General features: G+C 40.9%; 1 long non-coding RNA gene across 3 annotated transcripts; it reads right to left on the bottom strand.

The window, feature by feature from the left end:
* Positions 1-191: 191 nt before the first annotated feature.
* LOC129524125 (uncharacterized) lies at positions 192-23,214 on the bottom strand. 3 transcript variants are annotated; one of them, XR_008667797.2, is made up of 4 exons: positions 23,050-23,214; positions 19,278-19,500; positions 18,930-19,139; positions 17,163-18,150 (listed from the first exon to the last, which is right to left on the bottom strand). It is a non-coding gene; the product is annotated as an uncharacterized lncRNA (long non-coding RNA). The 3 variants fall into 3 exon arrangements; XR_010134926.1 differs by lacking the exons at positions 17,163-18,150; positions 18,930-19,139 and adding an exon at positions 192-331; XR_008667798.2 differs by lacking the exon at positions 18,930-19,139 and having other exon boundaries at positions 17,172-18,150.
* Between the last annotated feature and the right edge of the window lie 2,968 nt (positions 23,215-26,182).

Genomic DNA, 26,182 nt, shown 5'->3' with positions numbered 1-26,182 from the left:
GAAATAACTAACACCTTGTCTTAAGCATAGTAAACGTAGTCAAAATGAAGTAAGACCATCTTTTTGGCTATGGACCAATTTTTTAGGTAGGAGTGGCAGAAATGACAGTTTGGGAACTGAATATGCCATTTTCTTTGTCCCCATACCCATGAAATGAAGGAAAATGATGACTGGTACTTAGTTGGAAGTACTAAGGGTGTATCAGAAAGGATTTACTGGGCGGGTGCAGTGGCTCATGCCTGTAATTCCAACACTTTGGGAGGCCAGGCAGGAAGATCGCTTGAAGGCAGGAGTTTGAGACCAGCCTGGACAACAGAGGGAGATCCTGTCTCTATGTTAAAAAAAAAAAAAAAAGAGAGAGAGAGAGAGAGAAAGAAAAGAAAAAGAAAGGTTTTACTAAGGCTGTGTGGACCAGTGCCATTCTATAGAAATACAATGTGAGTCATATTTGTCATTTAAAAGTTTTTAATAGCTCCATTTACAAAAGTAAAAAGAAACAAGTAAAATTAATTTTAATAGTATATTTTAAACCAATATATCCAAAACATTAAGATCCCAAAATATAATTAATGTAAAAATTAATATTTTACATATTCATTTTTTATACAAAGACTTCGAAATCTAATGTGTATTTTACACTTAGAGATAATCTCAATTTGTACTAGGCCCATTCCATGTGCTCAATAGCTACGTATAGCTATTAGCTACCTTATTGGAAGGTTCATGGAATGTGAATGTTTAGAAAGCAGAGCTGGCGCCCAAATCCTCAGCAATCTGTGATTCTTCTGGAAAAAGAATGGCCTCTACTTTGAAATTTCTTTCATATTTACTCTGCTATATATTATAAACTGAAATAAAGACCATCCGTTAGTAAAAATAATTTTATTTTTAGTACTTCCTGTAAATCAGTAAAATACACTAGATTCATGCTGAGAATTGTACATCATTCCTTAGTTAAGTAGGAGTCACAATTTGAATCCAAAATTTGAGGAAACTAAAAACAGGCACATAGACCAACAGAACAGAATAGAGAACCAAGAAACAAATCCATACACCTACAATGAACTCAGTTTTGACAGATGCCAAGAACATGCACTGGGGAAAAGACAGTCTGTTCAATAAATGATGCTGGGAAAGCTGGATATCCATGTGCAAGAGAATGAAACTAGACCCCTAGGTCTCACCATATACAAAAATCAAATCAAAATGGATTAAAGATGTAAATCTAAGACCTCAAACTATGAAACTACTACAAGAAACCATCAGGAAACATCTCCAGGTCATTGGTCTGGACAAAGACTTCTTGAGCAATACTCCACAAGCACAAGGAACCAAGGCAAGTGGGATCACATCAAGTATCCAGCAAAGGATACAATTAACAAAGTGAAGAGACAACCCACAGAATGGGAGAAAATGTTTGCAAACTACCCATCTGACAAGGAATTAATAACCAGAATACATACAGAGCTCAAACAACTCTATAGGAAAAAATCTAATAATTCAATTTACAAATGGGCAAAAGATAATGAATAGACATTTCTCAAAATTAGAAATACAAATGGCAAACAGGCATATGAAATGGTACTCAACCTCACTGAGATCATCAGATAAATGCAAATCAAAACTACAGTGAGATATCATCTCTTCCCAGTTAAAATGGCTTACTATAAAAGACAGGCAATAAGAAATGCTGACAAGAATGTGGAAAAAAGGGAACCTTGTACACTGTTAGTGGGAAAGTAAATTAGTACAGCCACCATGGAGAACAGTTTGGAGTTTCCTCAAAAAACTAAAAATTGAGCTACCATATGGTCCAGCAACCCCACTGCTGGGTATATACCCAAAAGAAAGGAAATCGGTATATAGAAGAGATGTCTGCCCTCCTATATTTGTTGCAACACTGTTTACAGTAGCTAAGATTTGGAAGCAACCTAAGTGTCCATCGACAGATGAATGGATAAAGAAAATGTGGTACTTATACACAATGGAGTACTACTCAGCCATAAAAAAGAATAGGATCCAGTCATTTGCAACAACATGGATGGAACTGGAGATCATTATGTTAAGTGAAATAAGTCAGGCACAGAAAGACAAACATTGTATGTTGTCACTTATTTGTGGGATCTAAACATCAAATCAATTGAACTCATGGACATAGAGAGTAGAGGGATGGTTACCAGAGGCTGGGAAGGGTACTGGAGAGTTGGGCGGGGGAAGGTGGGGATGGTTAATGGGTACAAAAAAATAAAAAGAATAAATGAGATGATTTGCCAGAACAATAGCGTGACTATAGTCAATAATAATTGTATATTTTAAAATAAAGAACATAATTGAATTGTTTGTAATTCAAAGGATAGATGCTTAAGGAAATGGATACCCCACTCTCCACAATGTGCTTATTTCACATTGTATGCCTGTATCAAAACATCTCATGTACCCATAAATATATATGCCTACTATGTACCCACAAAAATTTTAAAAAATATAATTAAAAATTGACAAACAAACAAGAAAATGGGAGAAAACTGCAATAAGAAAGGGTTTGCCCATCTATCTTTTTGAAAAAACTTTTGCAGAATCGTATATATTCTGTTGAATTTAACCCTGAAATCCTGTTAGTAGCAACTTAAATTGCTCTAACGAAAGCACAATGCATGAAAAGAGATGCTAGGAAGTGAATGTTGAAATGATTCAAAAATAGACTTTAAGCTTGTTTAGGCAATTAGACTGCTTCCCTGCTGAAACCAGGGAATTTACATTTTACAGTCTTGTTTTTCAGCAATCATTCTGCGTCTAGAATTACTCAACTAGAAAATGAGAATAATAATAACAACAGCTGGCACTTATTATAGGCATTGTTCTCAGTGTATTACATTTATTGATTTGTTTAATCCTCACAATAACCATGTGAAGAAGACATTGTATTTTATTCCCACTTTAAGAAACTGAGACCAAAAAGGTACAGTAACTCACCCAAGATCACACAGGGAGGTATAAATGCATCCAAATTCAAACACATGTTAATAACCATTTCACTCTGACGCTTCACCCATTCGCTTTCCAGGATAAGGTCAAAAAATATAATACTATGATATTTGATTATTTTAAATAGAAATCATAGTATAATACATTGTTAATATTAAAAATAATTCTTGGCTGGGCCTGGTGGTTCATGCCTCTAATCCCAACACTTTGGGAAGCTGAGGCGGGTGGATCACCTGAGGCCGGTAGTTCGAGACCATCCTGGTCAACATGGTGAAACCCTGTCTCTACTAAAAATAGAAAAATTAGCCAGGCATGGTGGCAGATGCCTGTGATCCCAGCTACTAGGGAGCCTAAGGCAGGAGAATCACTTGAATCTGGGAGGCAGAGATTGCAGTGAGCCGAGATTGTGCCATTGCACTCCAGCCTGGGTAACAGAGTGAGACTCCATCTCAAACAACAACAACAACAAAAATGTCTTAGAGGCTGGGAGTGTTGGCTCACGCCTGTAATTCTAGCACTTTGGGAGGTCAAGGTGGGCAGATCACTTTGAGCTCAGAAGTTTGAAACCAGCTTGGGCAACATTGTGAAACCCCATCTCTACTGAAAATACAAAACTTAGCTGGGCGTAGTGGTGCATGTGTGTAATCCCAGCTACTCAGGAGGCTGAGGCTGGAGAATCGTTTGAACCTGGGAGGCGGAGGTTGCAGTCAGCCAAGATCCCACCACTGCATTCCAGTCTGGGCGATGGAGCAACACGCCATCTCAAAAAAATAAAATAAAATTAAAAAATAACTGTTAGAGCACATGACTTTTATCAAAGAAAATCCAATTTTGTTTTATGTTTAAATTGTATGTAATGTGTCTCATGTTGTATCAAGACAGCTAAAATTTAAACTTATTCATTCATATATTCTGCTCAAATGTCACCTGTCAATGAGGTTTTCCCTGGTCACTTAAAGTAAAATAGTAATAGTCTTGCCCAGCTCTTGGTAAACTCAATATTCCTTCCATATTTCATATATTAAAAGTGCTTACATATTTTTGTTGTTTCTTTTTCCTTCCACTATAATGTAAGCTCCACACAGGTGAAATATTTTTCTCTTTTGTTCGTTGCTATATCCCAGTATTTACAAAACAACGCTTAGATATTTTACTATTTATTTATAATAAATTTATTACTATTTACTTATAAATCCTCAAGAAATATTTATTAATTTAATGGGTGAAATTTTATATTTATTCATTTATTTATGCCAAAACAACATACGTAGCAATTATGTGCATGGGCTTTGGAACAAGACAGATTTGGGTTAAAGTCCTAACAGCCATTTACCATTTGTAAAATAAACAAATCACAATAATTATATTGACCTTGTAAGATTGTTGGGAAGATTAAAACTGGCATAGGGTCTGGCATAAGGCTATGCCCCATGAATGTTATTGCTATTATTTTTATACATTTTTAAAATTACTTATTCATTTGTTAAATAAGTACAGTATCAAACACCATGTTAATTGCTTAAGAAGTTTAGAAATTTAAAAAAATCTCCTTTGATACAAATTACAGCTTTTAATATACTTCAGGACTCAGGAGAAGTAAAGGAAATCTTCAAGGACTTTCTTACCCCCACAGCTTCTAGTCCCCATTTTTGTCTCCCAACTATAAAGCAAGTAAAAACAGAAACAGGAGCTGGGAACAGTCAGCAATGGGAAATGAGTGTTTCCCTGACAGCAAAGGCCATTGCAATAAGGAGCTCAAGCCTCAGGCCAGCACCAGGTGGGTGAGCTAAACCCGCTATTCTGGTGCAAACCAGAGAACTCCAAGGGGGACTTTAATAGTGCCTGTTTCAGTAGCAGCAAAAACAGGCACAAGTTCTCTTTTTAGAAATCAGCATCATTTGCATGGATTAATATCAAGCAAATATGAGTTCACAATCAAAGATCAGCAAAAACACAAAGAAACAAGTCAGACTGATGAATAAGAAGCAAATAAACAGACTTAGACCCCAAGGTGTTCAGATTTTAAAAATTATTAAAGGACATAAAATAATTCAGTGGGAAGTATTTGTAGAAATAAAGAATGGTATCATAAGCAGCTTGATCAAGAAACCAAATGATAGGTAGATTTACAAAAGAGCCTAATGGAACTTTCAAAAATGAAAAATATAGCCAGGCACAGTGGATTATGCCTGTAATCTCAGCACTTTGGGAGGTCGAGGCGGGCAGATCACTTGAGGCCAGGAGTTCAAGACCAGCTTGAGCAACATGGCAAGACCCTCATCTCTACAAAAATACAAAAATTAGCCAGGCATAGTGGTTTGCACCTGTAGTACCAGCTATCCGGGAGGCTGAGGTGAGAGGATCGCTTGAGTCTGGGAGGCTGAGGCTGCAGTGAGCCACAGTCATGCCACTGCACTTCAGCCTGGGTGACAGAGGAAGACCCTGTCTCAAACAAACAAACAAAAACTCAAAACTAAAACTACAACCAAAAACAAGGAAGAGAGAAAAGGAGAAAGAGAGAGAGAGGGGGAGGGAGGGAGGGAGAGAGGGAAGGAAAAAAGGAAGGAAGGAAGGAAAGAAGGAAGGAAGGAAAAAAGGGAGGGAGGGAAGGAAGGAAGGAAAAAAGGAAGGGAGGGAGGGAGGGATTGGATAAGCACAGAGTAGAAAAAAGGTGAGAAATATAATTGTTAAAATAAAAACTCAATGAACAGATTCAATAGTGAATTAATGGCAACTGAAGAGAGACTATATCAGCCTAGACATAGGAAATATGTGGAAGGAATATGGAGGATGGAATGATGAGTTCTACCATACATATTATCAATCAGAGCCACAGAGGTAGAGAATAGAAAGAACGGAGGAGAGGTGGTAACTGAAAAGCAAAATGGGTTTCTGATGAAAAACTTATATGTACAGAAACTTAGCAAACAAGATCAATAAAAATACAACGGTACCTAAATAAGCCCTAGTGAAATTGCAAAATATTAAAAGCAAAGAGAAGATCTTAAAAGCAGCCAAAGAAAAAAGGTGGCTCACTTACAGAGGTATGACAATGAAACATGGAAGACATGTCAACACACACAGAAAGGAAGCCAGAATGATGTGTACCTGTTATGCATCAATAAGATATTATAAAATAAAAGACAAAGTCAGATATTGTGGAACAAAATCATCAACAGTTGAATGAAAACCCAGAAAAAACTGTTTCAAGAATGAGAGTAAAACAACAACCATTTTAGATAATGAAAGGCTGGGGAAGTTTCCACCAGCAGACTTTTGCTAAAGAAACTTCTGAAGACTCTACTTCAAGATAAAGGGAAATGATTTTAGAAGAATTGTGTGATATGCAAGAAGGAATGGTGAGCAAATATATTAGAAAATATGTAGTTTATTGGCCAAGCCATGGTGGCTCATGCCTGTAAATCCCAGCAATTTAGGAGGCAAAGGTAGCAGAAATGCTTGAGCCCAGGAGTTCAGAACCAGTGTGGGCAATGTAGTGAGACCCCTCTCTACAGAATTTAAAAAATTAGCCAGGTTTGGTGATTCATGCCTGTAGTTCTAGCTACTCAGGAGGCTGAGGCTGGAGGACTGTTTCAGCCCAGGAGTTGGAGGCTGAAGTTGCAGTGAGCAACCGCAGCTGCAAGACCCTCCACCACTGCCCTCTAACCTGGGCAACAGAGTGAGACCTCATCTCTTAAAAAAAGAAAAAAGAAAGCATGTTGTTTATAATAAAAATTATGATGTCTAATTGTGGAATAAAGTATTCCAAGGTTATTTTAGTTTGAGAAAAAGACTAAGATATTGATTACACTTGGGGTTTTTTTACTTAAATTTCAAGGAAAGTAACAGAAGAATAACAATAGAATATTTAGCTTCCAAACCAAAAGAAAAAAAAAGAAGCCAGGGGATAAAAATAAATAAATAAAAACCTTGTTAAATTTTTTTAAATCCAAGGAAGATGACAAAAGAGGCGCAGAAAAAGTAGGACAAATGAAAATAATCAGTTAATGTGTTATAAACAAGTCTAACTATATCAATAAGCACAATGAATGTAAATTATATCATTTTACAAGTTAAAAGCAAAGTAAACCATGAGAGAGGGAGATTGTCACCACTGAGGAAACAATTCCAGCTATACGCTATTTATGAGACACACCTAAAACATAACATCAAAAGGTCGAAATAAAAGCATAGAAAAAGGTAAAATGGAAAAATATTAATTTAAAGCAAAATCATATTAAATAACTCTTTGAGTGAAGAAAACTGTCCCCAATCCTACCAGAATTACTTTCATTTTAATAAATTATTTTGTTGCAAGCTTCCATATTTTTGTATTACTGTATTTGTGATATACATTTAATTTTAATTGTTTTTCTCTTTTAAATATAATATAATTATTTAAAATATAATCATTTCCCAAATTTTTAGGTAGTTTTTGTTTTTTAATTTGAGGTAATGTCTCACTTTCTTGCTTTGTTGCCCAGGTTGGAGTGCAGTGGTACAATCATAGCTCACTGCACCCTCGACCTCCTGGGCTCAAGCAGTCGTCCCACCTCAGCTTCCCAAGTAACTGAGCCTGTAGGCGCACACTACCATGCCTGGCTGATTTTTGTATTTTTTGTAGAGATGGGCTCTTGCTGTGTTGCCCAGGCTGGTTTCGAACTCCTGGCTTCAAGTGATCCTCCAGCCTCAGCCTCCTGAGTAGCTGAAACCATAGGGACATGTCACCATCCCTGGCTAGTAGTTTGCATCATTTCATAATAGATACTTAGAGAGTGATTGTTAAATGTTTCTGACCTTTTTATAATTCAATTATATTTCCTTTGGGCACTGTGGCTCATGCCTGTAATCCCAACAGTTTGAGAGGCTGAGGCAGGAGGATTGCTTGAGGCCAGGAGTTCGAGGACCAGCCTTGGCAACATAGCAAGACCCTGTTTCTAGAAAAAAAATTTTAATTAGCCAGGTGTGGTAGTTCATGCTTGTAGTCCCAGCTACTCGAGAGGCTGAGGCAGGAGGATTGCTTGAGCCCATAAGCTTGAGGTTGTAGTGAACGATGATCATGCCACTGTACTCCAGCCTTGGCCACAGAGTAAGACCTTATCTCTAAAAATGTTTTTTAATTAAAAAAAGGTATATTTCCTATGTGACCATTTCAGTAATTAATTTATTAAGTTTATTACCTACTATGTGAAATAAAAAATTCATTTTGTCTTAAGCTCTCGATCATTAAACTTCAGAGTCCACTTGTCATCTGAATACCTGTAGATTTAGGGACTACCCATATTCAGCTTACGCATGCCATTCAGATTTGATAGGTTTTGAACATGATGCTGTTTGGACTTCTTGCAGGCTGAAGTGTTCTTCCCTTTTAGCGTGACTTCACATAGCTCCACCTATCTGGCTGATCATTTTGTCTGATCATTTTCTTGTTCCTTTTGAAGAGGGTAGAAAGAAAACAGCTGCTCTGTTAGGTAGGACTTAGATTTGGGGGTACAAGACCTTTGAACAAAGCCTGAAGATGGGGCACAAGACTGAAGTGGAGGTGCTCAAAACTATGAAGAGACAACACCATCAACAACAATGATAATAAATGATATTGACATTGGACTTACTATATGCCCTGTGCTATTTAATCACATTATATAACAGTGCTTAATTATGAGTCCACAAAGACCTTGAATACCTGTTCTTCTCTTTCTCTTCGCTCCCTTTGTTTCAAAAGAAATCAGAGACAAATGATAGGAATTCAGGCACATTGCCTGTGTGCAGAAGCTGTAAAGCTGGCATCGGTACTCCCATTCATCTGCCTCTCTTCTGGGTCAAGAGGGCATAATGACAGTATAGATTATTAAACAAAGGCGAGTTAACTTAGGGGCAGGAGGCCAAAAAAACTTTTTAAAAATTCCAAATAAACAAATCATAAAGGTCAGCGCTAATGAGCAGAGAACGGGCTTGTAACTAACATTCTCCAAGGCTCTGAGGAACTTAATGAAATTGGATTATGTTTCAATGATTGGCATCAGAGCAAAGCTAAATAATATTAATCATACAGTTAGCACAGTACATGCAAATTATTTTTGTACATAATTATAGATTTATGCAAACTAATGAACCAGATGAACTCCTCACTTGTCTCTGACTGCAAACTTTTGTTTCCCTTTTGGGAGTTCAAAAAAAGTCAGTGTGTCAGCAATTCATCTTTTTCTGCCCATTGGATCATCATGCAGAAATTAAATGAGGTGCCTAATTGTCAATTTAAATATCAACATTCTGTTGAACTATAGGACGATGTACTAAAATGTTTAGTTTGCATTGCATTTCAACACATTTGTGTCATTCTGAGTTTGTTAATTTTGGATTGTGAAAAATGAAAGTTTTGCATAAATCTAAGTTGTACTAAGGGCCCTGTGCCAATATATTTTTCATATTGTTTTGCAGAAGGATACGCATCAATCTGTTCGATCTCATCTTTTAAAATCTTCTTTATAGGCTGCAGAAAGCAATTACCTCTTTAATCTCAAACGTATAGCCATTGTATTAATCTTTTGAACAGCTCCCAGAAAGTGCAGTAGTTTGATCTGGCAAGCTAAGCATTTGACACCAGTATTATCCTGATGCATTAAAACCAAACCAAACCGTAACAAAGCAAAAAAGCAAGGCTCTTGTTGCCAATCAGTTGGTTAGTCTGTGCTAGAGTCACTCCTAGGCCCTTGCTCTTGCCTCCTGACAAGTGGTCCATATCTGAGAATAGAGACTCGTTAGACCCAGAGCTGTAGCCCTCAGCCATGGACTTGAGTCTATGTGAGTTGTCCTATGCCAACTGATAACAGCAAGATTTCTTATTACAATTTAAGCAAAGTGAGTGTGCAACACGATATTAAATATTGTATATGTAAACAACCTGTAGTGTGTGGTGAATGTCGGCTTACTTATGTAATAGCTTATCTTAAAACTGTCTCTTTATGGGGTGAATGTCCCTCACTACCCTTCTAACTATCATCACCATCCTCCCAGTCTAGTCTCAGCCCTCATCATGCAGACTTAGGTCACTGTAACTCTTCCCTCATTTTCTTGCCTTCAGTTTCATCCCATTTAAACTGCTCTCCACGGTAAAATTAATCTTCCTATAATAATGCAACTATCATGTCATACTCGGCTAAACAACCTAGAGTGGCACTCAATTGCGTATAGAATCAGGCTCAAGCTCCTCGATCTAGTTTTATCATCGAGCTTCTCTTTCTTCCTTCCTTCTTCCCCTCCTTTCTTCTTCTCTCCCTGTCTCTCCTCTCTTCTTCCTTTAACTTTTTATTAAATTATAACACATTAAAAAAAATGTACATAGAATAAATGTACAACAGCTTAATGAATTTGCAAAAAGTGAACATACACAAGTAACACCCTGATCAAGAAAGAAAAACTTAACTACCACTCCAGGAATTCTTTCTTTCTTCTGCCACCCATCCATCCTCAAGGAAACCACTAACCTGACTTCTAAGAGCAGAAGTTAATTTGATCAGGCTTAACTTTGAATAAACTTCTTCTACATGCAGGACTCAGGAGAAGGCTCTGATGTGGGGGACATGATGCCTCAGGCCCTCCAAACCTTGCAGCCTACGGCATCAAGTCTAATTCAAGGGCGTGCAACTGATGGATCTGAGTGTCTTGAGATCTCATCTGCTGTACTCAGAATTTACTCAGGAACTGCCAGCTGGAGGTATCAGGGTGACAGCTGATGAGTACTGGGCAGGGGGAGACTGGCAGTGGGTAGGGTTTGATGATGATGACCTGAAACTAATATCACAGACTTCACCTCCCTCCCATTTTCCACAGTTCTGCTCCTTAGTCATTTCTTCAGCTTCCTACTCACTGCATTTTGACAAAAGGCACCTGCAGCTGTGGCATTCAACCCTAAAGTCCCCCAGTTAATACTTAGGGTCTTTTGGATGCCAACTGGAATGTCCCCCACCATGGGAGGTCTTCTGATGCTGCTCTACCCTAAAGAGCATTCTTTCTGTGTTCCAGGGGCAGAGCTGAGAAAATACTTTTTATCTGTGATTCTTTTTAACAGCAATTAAATGAATGCTATTATTATAAAGTTATTATGATGACTGTACATAACAAGGTGTCTTATTCTAAAGTGGAGAATTTTCTAAAGCATATTTATTGAAAATGTAATATAAAAATAGTGAGCTAGTGATTGAAGAAAAGTCAGGGGCCATTACTCATCATCTCAACCTAACTCTACAACAACTTTAATTTTTGCATATTGTCTCCCAGGTTGCGTCCATATGGACTCCAATTTTTGTACACTATGGTTATTGTAGAGTTCATAGCAGAAGACTATTTTTAAATGGCCTTGTTTATGCAAGCTCTTTGCAAAGGGAAAATGTTACTATGGATTCATAGAATCTTGCCTTTCTTTTCTGCAAGTTGTCACCTTAGTGGCAGACTCTCATTCTGTTCCTTCAGGGGAGCTGCACAGCTGAGGCTAAAACAAATGGCAAAGATACCCACACATGAAGTAGCCTGAATTCTTACTTCCTCTGTCAGTTGCTTTTTAAGTAAATACAAAGAAATCACCTTAACCTTGTTGTACTTCAGAATCTCCAGGAGTAATGTATGAAGTTAGTCCTGGAGATTCTAAAGTATAACAAGGTTGAGGTGATTAACCTACTGATATAGTCTGGGTGTGTGTCCCCGCCCAAATCTCCTATCGAAATATTATCCCTAATGTTGGAGGTGGGGCCTGGTGGGAAGTGACTGGATCTCGGGGCATATTTCTCACAAATGGTTTAGCGCCACTTCCCTTGGTGCTGTTCTCAGGATAGTGAGTCTTTGTGAGATCTGGTCGTTTAAAAATGTGTGGCACTTCCCCCTGCCTGGCTCCTGCTTTCCCTGTGTGAGGTGCCTGCTCCCGCTTCATCTTCCAACATAATTGTAAGTCTCCTGAGGCCTCCCCAGAAGCCAAGCAGAAGCCACTGTGCTTCCCATACAGCCCACAGAACCATGAGCCAATCAAACCTCTTTTCTTTATAAATTACCCAGTCTCAGTTATTTCTTTATAGAAATGCAAGGATGGACTAACACATTTGCTTATCTCAGAAGATAGTCCGTTAACTCAATAAACTTATTTGAGCATCTACCACATATGCACAAGGCTCCTTGCTAGGGACTGGAAAGCAACTGAGCCAGAAACTGCAACTCTTGTAAGGCACTATCTGTGGACGGGTGAGGGCTCTGGTACAGATGAGTGATGTTCACTCAGGAGAAGACTAAAGTCAGGCCTCGGATCTGGGTTCTGGTTTTGTACAGTCCCTGCTTCTTTTCCCTCACCCTAGAACTTTCTAAGAATGGGCTTCTATGGCCCCCTGGATGGCCCCAGGCGTCTGAACATTCCAAGCTCAGATCCTTTCTGCCGATTTCCTGTAGTCTTCTCAGATTCCCCGCAAACAGCTTCTACCCACACCCTGTTTAGCCTTCCTTCACCAAAGCCTCATTCTCTGTCTCTTTCCTAATCAGGAATTCAGGGGTCCCTCAAACTACAGCCCCCTGCTTTGAGGCCGAGGCAGGAGGATCACGTGAGCCCAGGAGTTCAAGGCTGCAGTGAGCTGTGATTGCACCACAGCACTCCAGCCTGAGCAATAGAGCAAGACCCGAAAGAAAGAAGGAAAGAAAGAAAGAAAGAGAGAGAGAGAGAAGGAAAGAAAGAAAGAAAGAAAGAAAGAAAGAAAGAAAGAAAGAAAGAAAGAAAAGAAAAGAAAAGAAAAGAAAGAAAGGGAGGGAAAAGAGAAGAGAAGAAAAGAAAAGAAAAAGAAAAAAAGACAAAAAGTAGAGCCCAAACCCTTGGCAACACAACACAAATCCTTTTTAGCCTTCCTGGAAGGGAGGTTTGGGGGTCCTTAGAACTACAGGCACCTCCCTTCAGCATATACCTCCTGCCTCAAAAATGCGCATAAAAAAAGTTGTCTGCTGAAGAGGGAAAAAAATGTCTTAAAACATCCCATTTTGAATTGCATATCCCACTCCACTTACATAAATTCAGAAGCAGGAGCAGTGGTCTCTTGATTGAAAGGATCTTGCAGGATGTTGCAGAAAGAGTGACGTTCGTGTCAGGCATTAAAGACAGATGAGACTAAATGAGGTATCACTAGCAGGTAAGAGCATCTTACATGGAGGAGCACTGGGGGCCAAGCTCAGAAAGGGGAAAATCTAGAATGTGTTGGAGGTCTGCGAGGACTTGGATCCAGCAGGAAGACGTTCATGCAGGGTGTCCCAGGGGAGCTGCCACCCTAGACCCCATGGGCAGGACTGTGGTCCCAGACCACCAGAACCAAGACTCCTGTAAGAGGCCATCAAGCCAAATCTCATTGTTCACATCTCCGTTTGCCTCAACCATGCAAGAGGTCCCAGCATCCCATTATCCACTGTCAACAGAGCTCTCACTCTCATACATCTCTGTTTACTCCTCTTCGACCAAGTTCTCCTTCTCTTCCACCATAAAATGTTTCCATCTCACAGCCTCCCCTTGTAACATTCTCTTCATCTCCATTCTGAAATGCGGTGGTTTTCTGAAATCACTTCTCCCATGGCCACCAAAGGCTGTTTTATTTCCCACACTCCAAGTAACCATGTAAGGTGGGTGTTTTCCTTCCTTTCCTCTGTCACCACCAGACCATTGTCCCCCTTTTCCTGCAGAAACTTTGCCCTTTTGGGTTTATGTGACTTGGATACACCATCTCCTTTGTTCCCACCATCTCCCCACCACTCCTCTTTATTCACTGAAGATTTTAGTTTCTGGTTCCCTGTCTTCCTCTCCACCCCAAATTCTGTCATCACTCTTTGTAACCTCAGCATTCCCAGGAAAGGCCATTTCAGTCCCCTGGCATCTCAGTTTCTTCACCTCCTTATCTCTAGGGATCTTTTATTTCTGTCTACTTCAGTCACACACTCCAATAGTTGCCCACTGGACCATTGTACAACCTCTAAAATCTTGAAGGCCAACATCAAGCTCTTGGGCCATTCCATAACCTTCTAGTTTATTTGTTCAAGTATCCCTACTAGAAAAGTCCTTCAGTTTCTTCACGGCCTCCACTCCATCCATTCTCTCACTTTCTCACTGTTCATCAATATCCTCATAAATGCCTCCTTTCTTGCCTAGTTTCAATTCCATATTCCACCATTCTAGTTACTTTTTACGAAGACCATAAATTCCTTTATCTTCCATGGCTTCATGGATAAACTCAGCCTTCTTTCTCTGTGCATGAGCACAACTGCAGAAAGTTATATTATTTCTTTCATTCCAAATTAATGACTTTAGACTTCGAATGAGCTCTCAATTGCTTGTCAGTGGTCTTCTACTTCTCTGGTAAGCTCAACTTCCAGTTCTCCTGCAGAATCAATCTCCCTCTCTTTACTCAATCATTCTTGGCATAGACACACATTCTAGTATCTCCCTCCCCAAACCCCTTAAGCTATCACCTATCAAAGCAGAACTTCTCTAAAGGATTGTCTATGATCCTTCTGTTCCTTGGTTTCTCATTCCTTGGTTTCTCATTCATTCCTCAACCAACGCCAAACTGTTTTCTGCCAAAATTGTATTTCTCAACCCAATGTACCCCAGGATGTCAAATCTAACAGTGAGTTTTCTAGTCAGTGACTGTGGTAGGCTGCATAACACCCCTTGCCCCGAGATGTTCCCATCATACTGTCCTCTGCTGTGAATATTCACTTTACATAGCCCACCTTGCAGACAGGTCTGAATCAGAGACTTCACACATGCTAGTCCCTCTGCCTGGAATGCACAGTCCGTGTTTCACCTTGGAATCTTTTTAGGGAAGTCCTCCCTGATTCCTAGTGAAGTGCCTTTCCCCTGTGATTCTCCATTATGGCCTCTGCTTCGTGACACTTCTCACAGTGAATTGGTATGAATTGGTTTGTTTTTTAATTATATTATCTTCTCCCTTAGTGACTCAATGGAAAGCTGCACAAGACCTGGAGACATAACTCTTTTATTCACCAACATTAACCTGACGCTTAGCAAAGTTCAAGGCATGTAATATAGATGCTTAATAAATATTTGCTGATGTTCGTCATTGAGAGGGAGGTAGCTGAAATGGTAAAGTGTTATTAGAGGCACAGAAAGCTAGAAAGTGAGAGGCCAGATTGTGGGGAGTACCGAATGTGATAGTGGAGAGTTCAGACTTAATGGGTATAGAGAAACATGAAATATTTTGAGCCAAAAAAACCAAATTGCTTGTATCTGTGTTATGGACAAATATCCCTAGCAACAATATAAGGGATAGATTACATTAGAAAGAAATTGGAGGTGGCTGGGCACGATGGCTCATACCTGTAATCCCAGCACTTTGGGAGGCCAAGGAAGGCGGATCACTTGAGGTCAAGAGTTTGAGACCAGCCTGGCCAACATGGTGAAACCCTATCTCTACCGAGAATACAAAATTTAGCTGGGCATGGTGGTGCACACCTGTAATCCCAGCCACTCAGGAGGCCGAGGCAGGAGAGTCGCTTGAGCCTGGGAGGAGGAGGTTCTAGTGAGCCAAGATCACACCACTGCACTCCAGCCTCGGTGACAGAGTAAGGGAGAATTTGTCTCATAAATAAACAAGCAAAAAAAAAAAAAAACTGGAGGCAAGGCTCTGGAAAGATAAAATGATTCAGCAGATATATATATTCTGAGAAGGAAAAAGGATTATATAAAAGTGTAGTTGGAGTAAGTTATATATAGTAATATTTTATTAATAATTAACATTATTAGACTTCATTTAATAATTCAGCCTGAGGTTTGTTGTGTCCATATTATTATAGCTTTGGAATGAATGTCCCAGGTTATCTCAGAATATATGTATTCCCACAAGCTATAAAGCATTTATAGTTTGTGGTTTGGGGGCTAATCAGGCCTAAAAGCGTCTCTCCACAGTAACTGGAAAAAGCCTCCCATATTCAACTGACTATTTTTAAACACAATCAACCATTCACTCCTTCCAAATCTGATTGCTGTAAACTTGGTGAGCAAGCCCTCTTCTCAGGTCATGTGTGTGCCAGCTCTGAGTTCTGAAGCCTGGTGCCTTCAAATTATCTGGATTGAAATAGTGCCTGGAAAATTTGATTAAAGTAGTGGATGAGTTTTGAAAACTTAGAAAATAGCCGTACAGGTTTTAAAGATGGGTTTAACACAAACCAAACAAAAACTAATTCTACCCAAAGTACTCGGGAAAAAAAGAAAGAGGCAAAGAACAGTTTTACTCTAAACACCAGGAGAAATAGGCAATGGAGAAAGAAAGGTGTTGACTTTATGCCAAGAGACCTTCTTTAAAGCAAAGGGCTTTAGAGAGACGTTTTTTCAGATGCTGTCTCTAAATCCAAACATTTTCAGTGGCGCGAACAAGTGGATGCGTTTGGTTCCATGTCAGTAATGCATGAAGAGATAACAGGGGTGAAAGTGGGTCCGCTACCTGCTGAAATGCTCTTGCAACTCGGGTACCTGCTTCAGAGGCTCTGCAGGTGGGGAGCCTCCCTGATGGTCACCCAGCACAACTGTCACCCACCCCCAGTTGGCATCCCCAGCACAGTAGAAACTCAGAGAAAATGTGGGGAAACAAAATGGAAATTACTGTGAAAGGCAGCTGAATTTCATTAACTTCAGTTTTCACTGTTAGTACAGAAGGTTTTATATTAATCCCTAGGTAGTTCTAGGACTGGAGTGATTTGTCTTGAAGGAACAGTGCAGGCTGGGTGTGATGGCTCACGCCTATAATCTCAGCACTTTGAGAGGCTGAAGCAGGATTGCTTCAACCCAGGAGTTCCAGGCTAGCCTGGGCAACACAGAAAGACTCCTTCTCTACCAAGAAATTAAAAAAAAAAATTAGCTGGATGTAGTAGCACACACCCGTGGTCCTAGCTACTTGGGAGACTGAGGTAGAAGGATTGCTTGAGCCTGGCAGGTTGAGGCTGCAGTGAGCCATGATCATGCCACTGCACTCCAGCCTGGACAACAGAGCAAGACCCTGCCTCAAAACAAAACAAACAAACAAAAAGAAATAGTGTAATGAAAAGAAAGGAAAAAAATAATTCAAGTAAAAGAAACTTGACAGATTAAAGCCAATAGGCATTCACAATGTGTTTAAGTGATTTTATGCCAGTATTTTAAAAATGTGTTAATGACATTCATCTGTCATGTACTTGAACCTCTTGGATTAAGACTACAGAATGGAAGATACAGATAGTGACGAGCCAAGGAAAGGGGTCCTCATCCAGGTTTCAGGGGACTTGAATGCTAGCCAAAGCTCTGCCTCTTACTAACTCTCCAACTTTGAACAGGTAGCTTCACTTCTCTGACAATTATTCTCATCTTAGACTAGAATATGGCTTTCGCTTTAGAAAGGAGGACCAACATCTCAGGGACTGGCAAAGACAGAGTCTGTAGACGTAGATGTGTTGGAGTGGAGCAGAAGGCTGGCCCACTGCTTGGATGTCACCCTTTCTACAGGGGAAGTGGTGAGTTCATCCACGGAGAGGAAGAAGCAGTAGACTGTGTGAAGAGGAGCTGGGGAAGGGTGTCTTTGGCAGGCGCGTGGGAAATCAGGAAAAGCTGGCGAAACCACAGTGGCGTTTACAAGCACAGACTTGTAGTGAGCTCACTGATGGCCCCTCATGGTCCTAGCATTCCCCAGTTTGTGGAGTAAGAACATGGAAATCCTGGAGCAGTGGGAGGGCAAGAGGGAGTGAGGACCAACAAAAGGTCCTGGCCAGGCCTGGGGGCTCACACCTGTAATCCCAGCACCTCGAGAGGTCCAGGCAGGGGCATTGCTTGGGCCCAGGAGTTGAAGAGCAACCTAGGCGATAGAAAGAGACTCTGTCTCTACAATAACACTTCTTTAAAAAAATGAACTGGGTGTGATGGCACATGTCTGTGGTCTCAACTACTCAGGAGGCTGAGGTGGGGGGATCGCTTGAGCCCAGGAGTTCGAGGCTGCAGTGAGTGATGATTTCTCCACTGCACTCCAGCCTGGGCAACAGAGTGAGACACTGTCTCAAAAAAAAAAAAAAAAAAAGTCCTGTGCTCAAAGGTCTTGAAGAAACATCCCAGAGTACTTCCTTCTTGAAGATTTGTGGTTCATGTTAGCATACTAAAGGCTCCAACTAGTCCTGCAGTAGAGAAACAGGGTTAACTATTTACATCACCATTCTAGAACTTGCTTGATTAAAGAAACTTTTTTTAAAAGATATGTTTGTTAAAGTTTCACTGAACATAATAGATACAACATCATTCTAAGGTATAAAATTCAAGCTTCCTGAGAAGGTATATAATGCCTCTAGGATCAGGCTCCTCCCACTGTCTGCTTCAAACTTAGTTGCTACTGAGCCAAACCACCTGGGTGCTCATCTACCCACCCCTGCTCACCCACCACCCCTCAAGTCTGCATGCCCCAGCCTGCCCTGCAGATTACACGCCTCATGGTTTCTTTGTGTGTGTGTTTTGCTCATGCAAAAGCTGACTGCTCTCTCTCCTCCTCTTTAACTGCCCAATTCCTAATTATCCTTTAAGATTCATGTTACTCAGAATTACCCTAAAGGGCATGTTGTCATGGATATTTAGTGACCTTGAGTCAAGCCATTTGTTCAGAAAAATAACTCCCTTGTACATAGTAATCTCCATTCTATAAATTGCTTTCCTACATACTATCTCGCTTAGTTCTTGCTTCCGTTCTGTAAAGCAGACTGTATTATCATCATCATTTTATTAGTGAGAAAATGAGTATTAGAGATTCCAAGTGACTTGCCTAAGATCACCCGCTCAGGAAATGGCAGAGGCAGACCGTCCTCAATTTCAAGCCAAGCCCTGCCCATTCTGTGGGTTTGTGACTCATGAGGCATGGAAGAACTCAAAACATTTGAGCAGCTTCTTTTAAAACAAATAAGCTAACCGTTTCTCCCTCCCATCTCTTCCTCTGTCATTGTCACTGCCAGCGCTGTCACATCTGCCTCTCAGATGGGGCTGTGGTGACCAGGAACAAGAGCGTCTGGAGTTAATGAGAAATCATTTGTAACCCCTGCACACATCTCTTCTCACAGCTGCTGCTCTTCCCAATTTTCTGCTTGGATGACTTTTTTAAAGCATGTGAACTGTTTTTTTCCTATTGCGGAATGGAAAACAAACAGCACAGTCACGTGTGTACACACACAAGTATATTTCCTTTAGATGCAAATATTTGCTTTAAAAAGGACCTGGAAGGGATGAAGCTTGTTTTTAAAAACATTGTTACATTGTTTACCGTATTTCCAAAGTAGACAATGACCAAAGACGAATTCTCCAACTGCAATTGTGAATGAGCTTGGTAAACCTGGGCCACTGCAGGTCTTCATCATGAGCTGCCTGCGTTCTTGACTTCTGTTGAGTTCATGGAGGATGTTGAGTGCTGCTAAGCTTGCCCTTGGCCTGCCTGTGGCCCATTCTCTCCTCCTTCCACCACCACCCATCTGCAGGAGCTGCTGGACCTGGCAGTATAGGAGGAAGCAGTCTCAGAAAACCACTTGAAGCATGATATTAGGGATAGAGGGTTTTCTCCTCCCAGAGTAGCTAATATTTTAAAGGAGAATTTACTCTTACCCCCCAAGACAATGCTTAACCCAGAAAAATCAATCTGTAAGGGTAGAACTCTTGGTTCTATGGCACTCTGATGGGTGCATTTCCCAGAGAGGAAGGACCCTTTCCTCTCCTACTTACACGGCTTTTTCACTAGAGGGGAAGGAAGACAGGTTGAAAAACAAGCTCAACTGCATGTATGTGCTCAAGGGAATGAGCAGTCATTTGCCATCAAGAAGACCTAAAGAAAAGCCTTATGCTTCAAACAGTTGCTTTTTTATTTTTTGTGTGTGTGTTTTGAGACAGGGTCTCCTGTCATCCAGGCTGGATTGCAGTGGCACAATTACAGCTTGCTGCAGCCTGGAACTTCCAGGCTCAAGCAATCCTCTCATCTCAGCCTCCCAAATAGCTGGGACTATAGGCATGCTCCACCACACGTGGCTAATGCTAATTTTTGTTTTGTTTTGTTTTTGTAGAGATGGGGTTTTATCATGTCGGCCAGCCAGGCTGATCTCAAACTCCTGGACTCAAGTGATCCATCTACGTTGGCCTCCCAGAGTGTGGGGATGATAGATATGAACCACTGTGCCCAGCCATGGTTGTACTTTTAATTGTTGCTTTCCTCCCACTAGTTGTCACACTTCATCTACTTGGTGTGACTTTTTAAGATAAATAAGGCCATCCTTCCACTATTGCAAGATTTGCTTCTGAAAGGCATAGAGCACGTGAGCCTGAGCACATGTGATCCTATCCCACTCATACCCTGCCAAGGTTGTCCATACCTCCAGTTCTGCCAGGCAGAGGTGAAGCAGATCACGGGCCTACTCGGGGTGACTGCATCCCCACCCAGTCTGAGTGCCCCACCCTGGGCATGGACGGCACTGAGGGCCCTTCCAGTGGAGAGGCAGGACTTCGGAGCCCCAGGTTGGAGTTAGGAGAAAAAAGGTTCAAGAACTGGCTTTGCCTCTTGTTAGTGACCTTGGGCAAGTTGCTTCAGCTCTCAGGCCTCAGTTACTTCATCGCTGTGGCCCGGGGAGGATTAAATTGAGTAGCCAATGGGAACTGCTTGTCTCACAGGGGCACTAGATACAACTGCAGCCATTACCAAGGTCAACAGACATGAGCTGACTACTTAGAAAATGTGCTCTTAGAAGTAATTCCTATTCATCTAATCAAGGTTTTGTGAAGGCTGCTTCCAGTAAATGCACAACACTGTGAGGATGACCTCACTGAGGAGCAATGAGAGGTTAAGGGGAGGAGGTACGGCCCCTGGCTCCTGCCTGGGTGGCTTAGAGCACAGCCACCCCACACCTCACTCCTCACACTCAAATGGCATCTACCGCAGCTTCCCACTCACTTCATGGTGTGGAACCTGAGCCCTGCCTGGATAAAAGACCCTGTCTCTCACTGCCCAGCACTCTTTAGCATAAAGGGCTTCAGTAACCATGAATAAGAGAACCGGCCGTCTGGGCTTGACACAGAACAGGGCATTCAAACTCCCCGTGGCTCAGTACTCTTGTCTGTTTGGGCAGTCTTTCCATTTACTTCAAAAGCAGTCTGCCTGTGTGATCAGCTGCCAGGGTAGGCACGTATCGACCTGAAATACAAAGAAGTGCTCAGAGTGTGCCAGTGTGTGCATGGGATGGGGGTGGGGTCTGGAAGGGAAATAGAAACAGGATGGAAATGAAAGAGTCTTTCTAATTAGAATGTTTCCCAAGCTTTCCCATCTGGTTCTTCCAGAAATAATCATCACAAGGGGAAATATCTGACACAGTGTCATCTCCTGAAGAAATGAACTGGGCTTGCTTTTCAGGAAGAGGCAAAAAATGGTCACCGGGGACTCAGTTTGGAAAAAGCACGAGTTTAAGAGGTTGAGGGGATGACGGGCCCTGGTTCCTGGAGAGGAGGTGAAAATGTTTTCTTCTTTTCTTCCCCTCTCCAAATCTCAGGTCTTTATCTTTAAAATACAGTTATCTCCTAAATATACTAATTAGGAAGCAGCCTGGCATCATGGAAACAGCATGGACTTTGGAGCCTGAACGTGGACCGCATCCACTCCATTGCTGTCACTTCAGGGAAAGAGTTTCACTTCTGCAGACTTGTGTCCATGTCTTTGAGACAGAGATTCTAATATTTACTTTGTTCTAAAGATTAGAAGTGACGAATGTAAAATGTTGAAATCTTCACCTCTCCAGGGGATGATATTAGGATATGGAGCCTTTGGGAGGTGATGGGTCACAGGGGCAGAGCACTCATGAATGAGATTAGTTCCCTTACAAAAGAGACTCCAGAGAAAACTTCCACCCCTTCCACCCAGTGAGGTTGGAGTAAGAAGACCACTGTCTAAGAGGAAGCAGCCCTCACCAGACCCCAAATCTGCTGAGACCTTAATCTTGGACTTCCCATCCCCTAGAACTGTGAGAAATCAATTTCTGTTGTTTGTAAGTCACCAAGTCTATATTATTTTGTTACATAGCAACCTGAATGGACTAAGACAGTAGCTATAATCATCATCATCATCACTGTCAATACAATATTACATGAAGCTCACATGGACAGAAATTTCCTTATAATAATGGAAAAAACTAAAGCTCTGACTCTGAAGATGTATTTCTAACCAGTAGATAGAATATCCTAGAACATCTTGAAGCTTTATTTGTTAAAGCATGAGTAGGGATGGTCAGTGCTAGTTCTTACCATTGCTCTGATTCTCCTAGGTCATCTCTCAGCTCAGTCACCTCATCTATGCCCTTGACACACACTCCCTTAACACGCTCATACCTTCTTAGCTATTCAGGTTTCAGTTCTGCCAAACTCTCCCTCAGTCCTGTGTCCCATTCCAGCTGTACCTTGTCTCTCACTTTTTCTTGACTTAAGAATGCAGGTCATTTTCCAAACACAATTCTTACAGCAGGAAATGGCTAAGATTACCACATTTTTTTCTTCCTATCAGCTGTGAATGACCACCAGGTCACAACCAAATTGGGCACAGTGACTCCAAAGAGCTCTGCAAATAAATGCCAAGGACAGACAGTGGTGGACTCCACCATCTGAGAGAATGAATGAGAATTGGGAGGCAGGTTGTGCCTCCTTTGATCTAAAACTCTGAATGGAATATTTCCAGGAATCCTTGGGATTTCCTGGGTCTTAAGCCTCTAACACTTGTTTTCTGGAATCATCATTCCTTTGAGATCACTGGTTTTCTTCACTTCAATCAATGGTCTTGCTAAAGTACCATTTTTATACAATCTTGAATCACATAAGTTCTTAAAAACATTAGGGAAACAACATTAGAGACGGTAAAGCTCCCTGATGAGCAAAGGGAGCTCATGTGGGGTGGGTGGATCTTTCTTGGGAACCTGGGCTTTGAGGCCAGGAAGTACAGTCAGGCTGGACATGCTGGTTACATTAAGTCCACTGGTCATAGAGAGGAGAGGAAAGAGCCAGACCTGTATACCCACCTCAACCACTGTTCTCCCTAATGATGTCACATTCTGCAAGCCTCTCAATCTCCCCCATTCTCTCTTTCTGCATTTCCAAGAAGGGGATCATGCTGCCTACTTCTTAAGGTTGTCATAAGGTTTAAGTGAGAGAAGTTGGTGCTCTGGTGTCTCCCCCTCCTAACAACGCTGTGCCCACACCCCTTGTCACCATTGTTAGGATTCTAGAATGTTCTTTTTCTCTGTTGAAGTGATGAGAAGAAATCACTAGCACAAATAAAGTATACTTTTAATGATCTGTTGTTTTCATTCATAGTTTATGAATCTTGATGGTCTGTGGTGCTAGCAAAAAAATAGGGCCTCAACTTAGCATTATTTCAGAGCAAGAAACCTTGAGACTTCAGAGGAATCGCCAACGATGATTAGTTTAGAATTACTGTTAGTAATAATAATATTATTATAACAACATTCATCACAATTCAAGGATCTAACATACACAGTCATGTGTTGCTTCATAACAGGAATATGTTCTGAGAAATGCATCCTCAGATAATTTTGTCATTGTCGAACATCACAGAGTGCACTTTTGGACACCTCAATGGTATAGCCTACACCTAGGCTTTCTGGTCTAGCTTACTGCTCCCAGAGTACAAACCTGTGCACCGTATTGCTCTACTGAATACTGTTGGCATGATAATACAATGATCAGCATTTGTGTATCTAAGCATATCTAAAGGTGGAAAAAGTATAGTAAACATACAGTACAAAAGATAAAATATGGTCCACCTGGCCAGGTGTGGTGGCTCATGCCTGTAATCCTAGCACTTCGGGAGGCTGAGGCGAGTGGATCACTTGAGGTCAGAAGTTTGAGACCAGCCTGACCAATATGGTGAAACCTCGTCTCTACTAAAAATACAAAATTAGCCATGCGTGGTGTCCCACACCTGTAATCCCAGCTACTTGGGAAACTGAGGCAGGAGAATCACTTGTACCTAGGAGGCAGAGGTTGCAGTGAGCTGAGATCACACCACTGCGCTCCAGCCCAGGCAACAGGAGCAAAACTCTGTCTCAAAAAAAAAAAAGAAAAGAAAAAAAGGTCCAACTATATAGGGCACTTACCATGAATGGAGCTTAAAGGACAGGAAGTTGCCCTGGGTGAGTGAGTGAGTGAGTGGTGAGTGACTGTGAAGGCCTAGGATGTTACTGTACACTACTGTAGGCTTTATCAACATAGTTCGCTTATGCTCCAACAAATTTATTTTTAAAATATTTTTCCTTCTTCAATAATAAATTAACCTTAGATTACTGTAACAGGTTTACTTTATAAACTCTTTTATTCTTTTAACCTTTTGTCTCTTTTGTAGTAGCGCTTAGCTTAAAACACAGTTTCCAGCTGTAGAAAAATATTTTCTTTCTTTATATCCTTATTCTATAATAAAGCTTTTTTCTGTTAACTTTTTTTCTTACTTTTTAAACTTTTTTGTCAAAGACAAGGGCACAAATACATACAACTGCCTAGACAGGGGTCAGGATCATCACTATCACTGTATCCCCCCTCCAAATCCTGTCCCACTGGAAGGTCTTCAGGGCTAAAAACAAGCATGGAGCAGTCCTCTCCTAGGACAGCAATGTCTTCTTGTGGAATACCTCCTGAAGGACCTGCCTGAGGCTGTTTTACAGTTAACTTTTTTTTTTTGAGATAGAGTGTCACTCTCACCCAGGTTGGAGGGCAGTGGTGCAATCTAGGCTCACTGCAGCCTCCACCACCCGGGTTCAAGCGATTCTCCGGCCTCAGCCTCCTGAGTAGCTGGGATTACAGGTGCCTGCCACTACGCCTGGCTAATTTTTGTATTTTTAGTAGAGAGGGGGTTTCACCATGTTGGCCAGGCTGGCCTCATATGATCCGCCCACCTCGGCCTCCCAAAGTGCTAAGATTACGGGCCTGAGCTACTGCACCCGGCCAACTTTTTTTATAGGTAGAAGGAGTACACTCTAAAATCATGATAAAATAGTAAATACATAAACCAGTAACATAGTTGTTTATTATCAAGTGTTACATACTATAGTACGTATTATCAAGTATTACGTACTATACATAATTGCATACAATTGTATGTGCCTGGCAGCATAGTGGTTTGTTTACACCAGCATCATCAGTGATGCACTGTGCTATGACATTACGACAGTGACCACATCACTAGATGATAGGAATTTTTCAGCTCCATTTTAATCTTATGGGACCACCCATCACTAGCTGAAATGTCATGTGGTGTGTGACCTTGTATCACTTTTATGTTTACAAAGTATTCCTACATAGATTATCCCATTTGACCTGCAAAACAATTCCATAAGGTAGGAAGGGCAGAAATTTACTCCATTGTGTTAAAATAATGTCCACTGAGGTTCAAATTTGTTGTGAGTCACAGCTAAAGATTAGTTACTCCAGAACTCAGACCCATTTCCCTGACCCCAACTCCCTTGCTGACCCTCCTACATCCCAATTAATTCCTCAGCTCTTAGGTGCTTTCCTATCAGACAGGAAGCATGAAAACATGCATGTAATTACCTGTTGCAGGTTAAAAAAATTGTACATTTCATGAAACAACTCAAATTGTTCTGTTGGGTGAACAAGTTTTCTCCAGGATAACACGTGGGTCTAAATTCTAAAAGTAACTAACATTTATTTTACAGAACCGATTAGGTAGCAGGCAATATGCTAAGGAAGCCTTTTGCACCTCCACTTAATCTTCACAACAGCCCTTGAAAGTAGCTATTTTTTTTAACTTTTATTTTAAGTTCAGGAGTACACGTGCAGGTTTGTTATATAGGTAAACTTGTGTCCTGGGGGTTTGTTGTACAGATTATTTTGTCACCCAGTATTAAGCCTATACCCAATAGTTATTTTTCCTGATCCTCTCCCTCCTCCCACTCTCCACTCTCCAATAGGCCCCAGTGTGTGTTGTTCCCCTCTGTGTGCCCATGTGTTCTCATCACTTAGCTTCTACTTATGAGTGAGAACATGCAGTAATTGGTTTTCTGTTCTTGTGTTAGTATATGAACACTTTTCAAAAGAAGACACACATGTGGCCAACAACTATACGAAAAAAGCTCAACATCACTGATCATTAGAGAAACGCAAATCAAGACCACAATA

This window comes from Gorilla gorilla, chromosome 7, assembly GCF_029281585.2.
Source record: "Gorilla gorilla gorilla isolate KB3781 chromosome 7, NHGRI_mGorGor1-v2.1_pri, whole genome shotgun sequence".
Classification (NCBI taxonomy): Eukaryota; Metazoa; Chordata; class Mammalia; order Primates; family Hominidae; genus Gorilla; species Gorilla gorilla.
This window is presented reverse-complemented; position numbering and strand designations above follow the sequence as displayed.